The 8,351-nt window shown below is 36.8% G+C and overlaps 1 non-coding gene across 1 annotated transcript; it reads right to left on the bottom strand.

Annotated features, from left to right (window-relative positions):
* Positions 1–7,787: 7,787 nt before the first annotated feature.
* Positions 7,788–7,894, bottom strand: LOC117796875. Its single transcript, XR_004621576.1, has one exon. It is a non-coding gene; the product is annotated as a U6 spliceosomal RNA (small nuclear RNA).
* Positions 7,895–8,351: the final 457 nt, after the last annotated feature.

Raw genomic sequence — 8,351 nt, 5'->3', positions numbered from 1 at the left:
AAACTAACAGTCATTGACCTAGTTGGGGTTTTTTTTTTCACTCAGTTAAAATCAACAACAACAAAAATGAGTGAGCTACTAGTATTTAAAAACAAGGATATTTCCTGTGAAATTTTGAGTTTTCAGCTTCCCTTTGAAAGTGGGACATCCAGCACTCAATAATCACATTCCCACATGATAGCAGTTGCTGGAGCTAACCTGAGGCTGCCTCCTCTGGCTGGGGCATGCACACTTCAGGTCTCTGCAGTCCTCACCATGTCTTCTTGTGCTGCACTGGCCCTGCTCTCCCTCCCTGCCCCCTGCCTCCCTGTTCCCTGGCTCCCCCGCTCCTTCGCCTTTCTCTCTCTCTTCCTTTCCCTGCCTGGCCTCCCTGGGCAGTTGAGTTTGAAACCACAAACTGAAGATGAGCAAAACTACCATCCAACCAAGAAGATAAAATGAAGGTATCAGTCTACTTTGGAATCTAAGTGTCACTTTACAAAGCGATCTTCCCTTTCTGAAGACACCTCCTGATGTACCATAAAGCTCTCATATAAAAAGTAAGGAACACTTTAATCTTGGAAACTGTAATTTGCCATAAGGATTTTTAAAAACTGAGTTAGTGATATTCGTTCCATGTGGACCAAGACTTAGGCACCTGATCTATGAGATTACGTGTGTCCCTCTGCCCCACTTTCTTGCATGTTTAGATATGTTAAATGTTTAGAACAATTAAATTTGTGGCAACAGAGCAGTTGGCAGTTAAAATTATGGGAGTGTCTTATTTTCATGTGTGTGTGTATGTCTGCATTCCAAGTCAAATTTTTAGGTTCTATTCGTATAACTAAGAAAAATAATAGCCATTATTTTAATGAAAATTACAAACAGAAATTCTATCTCAAGTCTTTATGAAATGTAAGTGTTGGAGGAAAAGATGCCCACATTCTTTTTCTTTTTAAGATGTATTTATTTGAGAAAGAGAGAGAGAACAGGGGGAAGGGCAGAGGGAGAGGGAAAGAAGCAGACTCTCTGTTGAGCCTGGAGCCCAATGTGGTGCTCAATCTCATAACTCTGAGATCATGACCTGAGCCAAAATCAAGAGTCAGATGCTTAGCTGACTGAGCTAGGCGCCCCAAGATGCCCACATTCTTAACAAATGAACTCAGTTTTAGGGTTGGTTTTGTTAACATATTACAATTAAGTTTACTGATTTTGGCCATATCACCAGAGGAAGAGTTCCCTATACGCAAAAAAAAAAAAAAAACAAAAAAAAAACTCATAATTTGCAGGGTGGAGGTGGGGTAGGGGCATTGTTTGTCTCTCCCAACAAGGTGAGGTTTGCTTCTCCAGAGCTTTCTTTCCACAACTAGATTCCCTTTCCTCTGAGACCTTTTAAAGTAGCAGAACTAAATTTCACCTGAAGGCACACCTCTAGATTTTTATTGTACTTTCTGTTCTCCCTCCCTTTTCCCATTTCTGAAGTCCTCAAAATGGCGTTTCTCATTTCTGATGTAGCTTGAACTTTGAACTGCAGGTCAGTCCAGCAGTTCCTGACTGCCAGTGACTGAAGAAGAAGCTAAGAGTCAAGATGAAAGGTGAAAGACCATTTTCTTTGGGTATCAGTGAGGTGCTTAACATGAATTATGAAACTAGAGCACTCTAGCTTTTGAAGTCATTTGGGGAGAAAAGGCCACACTCCATTCAGCCATCCAGGGATGAGAGGGAAACCTGACCCAAGAGTCACAGCATAGGACTGGCAAGGTAGGAACGTGCAATGAAGCCAGGTCACCACAGTGAAATATCAAATAACATCACATCACTTGTACCCATGCAAGAAGGTTGTATTATTATCAACGTCTGAACAAAAAATAATAACAACAACAACAATTTGCACAGTCCAAGAGGGGGAAAGTCACATTAGGGGAAGGAGGGTTAGAGAGAAAAGAAAACTTATAGACCAGAACTAGAGCATATTCACCATTGACCACAATTCAGGGGAGACCCCTGCATTTGGGAGAGATGCACATGTAGGCAAAAACTAGGCACAAAAGCGAGGACGAATTCTCCTAAGGGGCATCTAGAAAGAAACTCCTTTTATTCTTATTGAGAAACAAGAGGTGAGGCAGAAATCCTGTCTTCCCCAAGAATGATCTTTTTCAGGTCCTTCTGGGGGTCTGAGTTTGTTCATTTGAAACTTAACTTTGCCCCACAGAACTATCAGTTGGTTCTATACACAAAGAGCAGTATTTTCTGAGATTGTTTCCACTGAACACCCTTCAGTTGTACATGATATTCTCTCTGCCTGAATCCTCTTTACTTTGCATGACTGGCTCCCTCCCAGCCTTCACTGTTTATACACCGTACAGCTTATACCTCACTTCCTCGTAGACATAGTCCTGCATCTGCCACCATCTAAAGCAAGTTCCTTCCTGTGATTCAGAATCTCAGTATCTTATTTAGTTTCATTATAATACATATCACAAAACAATTTCTTTTTGTTCCTTTTCTTCCTTCTCTATTGACTATCCACCCCATGGTACTCCCATCCCACTACATTGTTAGCGCTAGGAAACAGCAGAATGTGTTGGTCTGATTCACAAATGTGTCCCCTAGGTACCTTGAAAAGTGTCTGTCATACTCATTGCCCTACAGTTTTTTTAAAATAAATGTTCATGAGTGGGTCAATAAAAATTCTTCCAAGGTTAGATTCACTGATGATTAAATTCATTAGATAGATATAAACTAAGTGAATCAAATTTCTTTATGGAAAGATTCCTATAATCAATTGAGAGCCTCCAAGAGGAGTCTATACTTTTTTTTTCACTTACTCCACTATGAAACTGCTTTTTCATGGACCACCTGTTATTGTCAGCTCTATCTGGGTTCCATCATCCCTTAACTAGAAATATCAATTGGCTAATGGACTGGGACAGCACCCTACATAAAAATGCCTTTCAAGTAATACATTTGGTTGCCATACCCAGATAGATATACCTTCAGGAGCACCCAAAATCATTTTATGCCTTCATCATGCAATCTTCTAATTTATAATTTATATGAAACTCTCTTCTCTGCCACCAATGATTCTGATTTCTAAGTTAAACATATATCACTTATAAATCAATAAACTGGAATTCTGATTTACAAATCCATCTCCTATAAATTTGACCAGCATGAAACTGAACCCTCCTGGAAAAAATTATGACCCATCAATTCTCTGGTACTGGAAAACTGAGGAACAGAGCCTCTGTCAAAATAAAACCCCGACTTCACAGCCTCCGGGCTGACTATGACTTTATCTATAATTAGAGAAAATCTGAAAAGTAGCTTCATAAAATCATCATAAAACTTAGAAATATGTTCTAGGACATTGCTATTGGTATCCCTAGAGATCTCTGTTAAGCATAGTCCTTTGTCTGAATGCAAATACCAATCAGTGGTAAGTTAATTCACACATTTATTCATTCATTTACTAAATATATGTCAAATAGTTTCTAATGTGTCATGCCTGTACTGGTGCTGGAACTACAGTGATAAGAGGACACCTGCTCTCAAGTAGCTCAGAGACCAGAGAAGACAGACCAAAATACGAAATAAAATTAAGATTAACATACTTCCATTATAAGGGTTATGATAAAACTTATTTATGGTACTATGGAACACACAGAGAGGCATATCTTGAATTCAAGGAGAATAGAATCTTGGAGGTACTAACCCTTGTTGGGCCATGAATAGCAAGGATGAGTATCATAATATCATTCAGTGTTGCAGAACGCATATTAACTATCTGCCAAATATAGGATTCCTCCCCAGTAATGGAAGAAAGTGTAATCACTAGCCAGAATGCACTGCTTTAAACTAACTGCTCTCCAGGGTATACTGAAGCTCAGCTGAAAGCAGTGAAGTCTGAAAATGTGAGCACCTGTGGGGTTTGTGTCCTGACTAATTTTTAGGTGTTCTGTGTGCTTTGTATTTATTAAATTCCATGTAGTAAAACAGTGTACCTGGATTATGTTAGCATGCTTACTACCAGAAAGGTGTTTGTGGAGTTACCATGTAATATCATTAGAAGATGCTCATTCTCACCGTGGAAATATGTTTTCACTTGGCATCTCTTATGTAAGAGACCCCAAAGAATATTATCCTAGACTTTAGTACTAAGAAAAAAATGACTTTCCAGACAAACTCATTTGACTTTTTATCATACAAAAATTATGATTCATCCCATGTTCCTTCCCTTTTGTGGTAAGGAAGAGAATCAAAAAATAGAGTGTTTATATGTTGTGACTACCTCCTCATGGACTCCAGTACAAATATTTTTATTCTTCTAAATTATTTCTGATCATGCTTTTCACTTGCTTAAGTCATTTGTTCTATTATATATATTCAAACACTACAAACCATTAAAAACCCTTCTGAAGTAAAAAGTATTCTAAAATAGGTAGATCGTTTCAAGGATAAATAAATGATAGTTTTCATTCTCCTAAAAACAGATCTTCAAATATAGTCAATATTAATGCTGCTTCATGCTTTTCTACTTGCTTTTTAATCAGTGAAAATATTATTACTACAATAATTTTTAAAGTATATTTTATACTTAAGAATGTACTTAGTTTTTCATAATTCATTCATCACCAGAATATATTTACTCTTTTAATCACAGCATTAATGAATTAATATTTTCTAATGCATGTAAAACAGTACCTGGCATAGAGAAAGTGCTACTCTAAGTGCTTATTTCATAAATTGTTCTAGAAATATTGCAAACAGTTGCTAAAACTTGAGAATTATTAAGAGGGTTAATTATATAACAGTGCATGGTTAGCTGAGGAAATACAAGTATTCCAAGAAAAAAACAATGGCAAATATTTTTAATACTTCCTAAGACACTTCAAATAAAATTTTAACAAAGCATCATTGTCTCTTTGGTGTTACAATATTAACATTTAAAACAAATGTGCCTTAGGATGGAACGGACATCAACAGATCAACACTCCCCAAGGGAAGTTGCAAAACAGCTCCTACTGTGTCCGAAATATTAAAAACTGGTTCATCGTGACCACCAGGAATATAGTACAGAATGAGTACAACTGCATATAGTGATGTTAATAATACAGGAGTGGATTCTTGATTCACCAAGTATCATGGCACTCTTGAAACTTGAAGAAGTAAACATGGGACATGTGGAAAGAAGGCACAGTCTCTCAGGCTCTGAATACAATAGTGGCTATTATTAGGAGCTTGAGGGTGAAGGAACAAAAAAGAATCAGGATTCTTTAGAGAGTATTCTTCAAATTCTTCCACCTTAGAGGACAGCTATAGGCATGATAACATTTGACTAAAGAAAAAATTAAAGAAGCGGCTTCATAAAAAATTGAAGTGTGATTTCTCTGAGACTCATCTCCATGCAGGGGCAGAACCACTATCAAAGTTAGACCCAAAGGAGCTTTCTATAATTCATTACAAAAAAGCACCACCTAGGGATCTACTGAGCAACGAAAACTCTAAGCTCCAGTTAGAAACTAGAAGAGGCTAGGAATCCAATTAGTACCAAGTTTTATCCCAGTGGATCACAAAGATATTAACAATACCCTAGCTTACACATAAGAGCTAGATTATAAGAATAAAGCATGCAGCTGAGGCCCTTCATTTAGTCTCTGCAACAACTTCCAGGTCTAGGTAAGTTGTTTAGCCTTGCATTTCAGTCCAGTTTCAAGTACATTAGACACTGTGGTGTATATTATATATTTTGGTATAGACAATGCACTTGAATAGTGCACACCTATGTGAAAGGTTCTGTGCCTTTAAAACTGACAGTGATAATGAAGTCAACTTCAGGTGTCATGTATGAAATGGAAAAGTTATTATCAAAGCAAAGGCAGAGGCAAATTCTCAAATGTGTGCTTTGAGCCTAACAACAACTTCTATCTTCTGTTTGAAAACCAGTCCTCCGTTTGAGCCACAGTGAACAGATGGCTTCTCCTCCACTGATTAGCTGTAATGGGACCTGCTTTCTCATCTATAACATGGGAATAATATTAATATCTTCCCCCCATATGGGTAATTTCTGAGCTTAAAGGACAGTTAAAAGCTTCTATTAGCATGCCCTAGAACAGTGCTTGCCAACAGAAATGCAACATCTTTTATATCTGATGCATATTCTACACTTCGAGTATATCTCAATTTTTAGTTTAAGCCTCATTTCAAGTACTCAGTAGCCACATGTGACTAGTGACTACTATACTGAACAAGACAGTCTTAGAATATACTTAACATTCATTAATACAGTAGTATCAATGTTTGTAGTAGTATTTGACTATACCTCGGTATCACTGGTATTGGTATTATTATTACACTTATAAAAATTCTAAGCTGTGCTTATAACTGTTCACAGAATTATAAAATAATTTTAAACCCTTTGTTAATTTTCAGAAAAAAAAGCCTCCAGTGATGCTACAAAAGCTAATAAAAATGAAAGCAGATATGCGCCTTAATATGTTAGGAAAAATTACAAAGCAAATTGTCAAAGAGCATAGCAAACATTAAATGGGAAAAAAATGTATGAACATGGGAGAATTTTCAGATAGAGCATATATTTCAAGAAAAGGTTTTTAAAAGGCAGGAGTTAAGACTAATAAATATAGGTCCAAATTTTGGCTTATAGCCAATATAGTGGGAATTATTAACTAAACCCTCTGCTTATTACCCAGGAAATCAAGATAAATTTAAAGGCCTTAGCAAGACAATTTGGATATACAGTTTTGACTTAAAGAAAAATCAGAGTTGTACAAGACCTTCTAAAACATAATTACCTTATAAGTCTGGGAGCCTCTTTGGGGGAAAAAAAGTAGCTTGAAGTTATAAGAGATCTATGCCTAAAGGAATATGTAGGCCTTGTTATTAGATTCCAAGGGAGGAACTTCACAGGACACTGAGCCTTCCTAGGTCTGGCCTAAGAGACTACTGTCCTGAATCCACAGAGCATTCTATCTCTCACCTGATCTCTTTCTGACAACCCCTAATCGTGCTGCAAATACCAACTTAGCCTTCTCTTCCTTGGGAAGCTTTTCCTGACTCTAAAAAACTCTGATAGAGGTCTATGGCACCTTCTTTTGCCTTTATGGTAGTTCTTACCACAATGTATTCCAATTCCAAGAATATGTACCTATTTTTTTCTTCTTGAATTGTTTTTTCTTGTTTACTTTCTATCCCTGAATTATCTTGTAATTTCCTATGCTTTCAACCATCCATACATATGGCTTTTTAATCTATGTCCAAAACCTGCTGGAATTCTCTACCATGATATATACAAAACTAAAATTATCAACCTATCTTTTTCAAAATCTCCCCCTCCTACTCTCCTCCTGACTCCTATTTAACAGTCTCACTATTCTCTTGATCACAAAAAAAAAAAAAAAAAATCTTAAATTCATTCATGGCTCTTCCACTCACTGTGCCACCCAAACAAAATGTGGCCAGTCCTGTAGATAGCCCCACTGTCTCCTGAATGCATTTCCATTATGCGGACTCAGACCCTTATCAGTTCCTACCTACATGAACACTTTCTGGCTGGCCCTCTAATTCAAGAGTCTCTCCTACTCCAGTCTGCTGACACATTGCTGCCAAATTTTCTCTATTTTAAATATTTTTATTTGAGTATAGTTGACCCACAACGTCACATTCACTTCAAGTATACAACATACTGATTCAGCATCTCTAAATATTATGCTTATGTTCACCACAAATCAAGCTATCATCTGTCACCACACAACACTATTACGTTATCACTGACTATGTTTCTTAAGCTGAAAAGTATGGAATACTTCATGAATTTGTATATCATCCCTGCACAAGGGCCATGCTAATCTTCTCTGTATTGTTCCAATTTTAGTATATGTGCTGTCAAAGTGAGAACAGCTAAATTTTCCTAATACATCTCTTTGTCCATGCTACTCCTGTTTCCTTTTCTTGTCTCAGCATATTAAATCTTAATCTCTAAACCTGCTTTCTAAATCCCCCCATAATATGACCCAAAACTATCCTTCCAGCCTTATCATCTACAATATTCTGTTAATTAAGTGTTCCAGCCAAATTGTCTGTTTATGCAAAGAATCCTTATACTTTCTCAACTTCATTATTTTTTCATTTCCTTTGCATAGGAATACATCACTCACACAATCTATGCCTAAAAATACCTTTTATTAAAAAAATGATCTTTCCCTCACTTCAATCCCAATCTGTATTTATATTATTGAGTTCCATCTTTTTTTATAGCTTCTAGTCAACTTGAAGTTCCTTGAGGAAGGAATGATGTCTTGTTTTTCTTAGCATTATTTTCAATCCATCACCCTAGAGAAAAGCAGTACAAATAT

The sequence above is a fragment of the Ailuropoda melanoleuca genome, chromosome 16 (genome assembly GCF_002007445.2).
Source record: "Ailuropoda melanoleuca isolate Jingjing chromosome 16, ASM200744v2, whole genome shotgun sequence".
Taxonomy (NCBI): domain Eukaryota; kingdom Metazoa; phylum Chordata; class Mammalia; order Carnivora; family Ursidae; genus Ailuropoda; species Ailuropoda melanoleuca.
The sequence above is the reverse complement of the archived record's forward strand: the minus strand, read 5'-3'. Positions and strand labels throughout refer to the sequence as shown.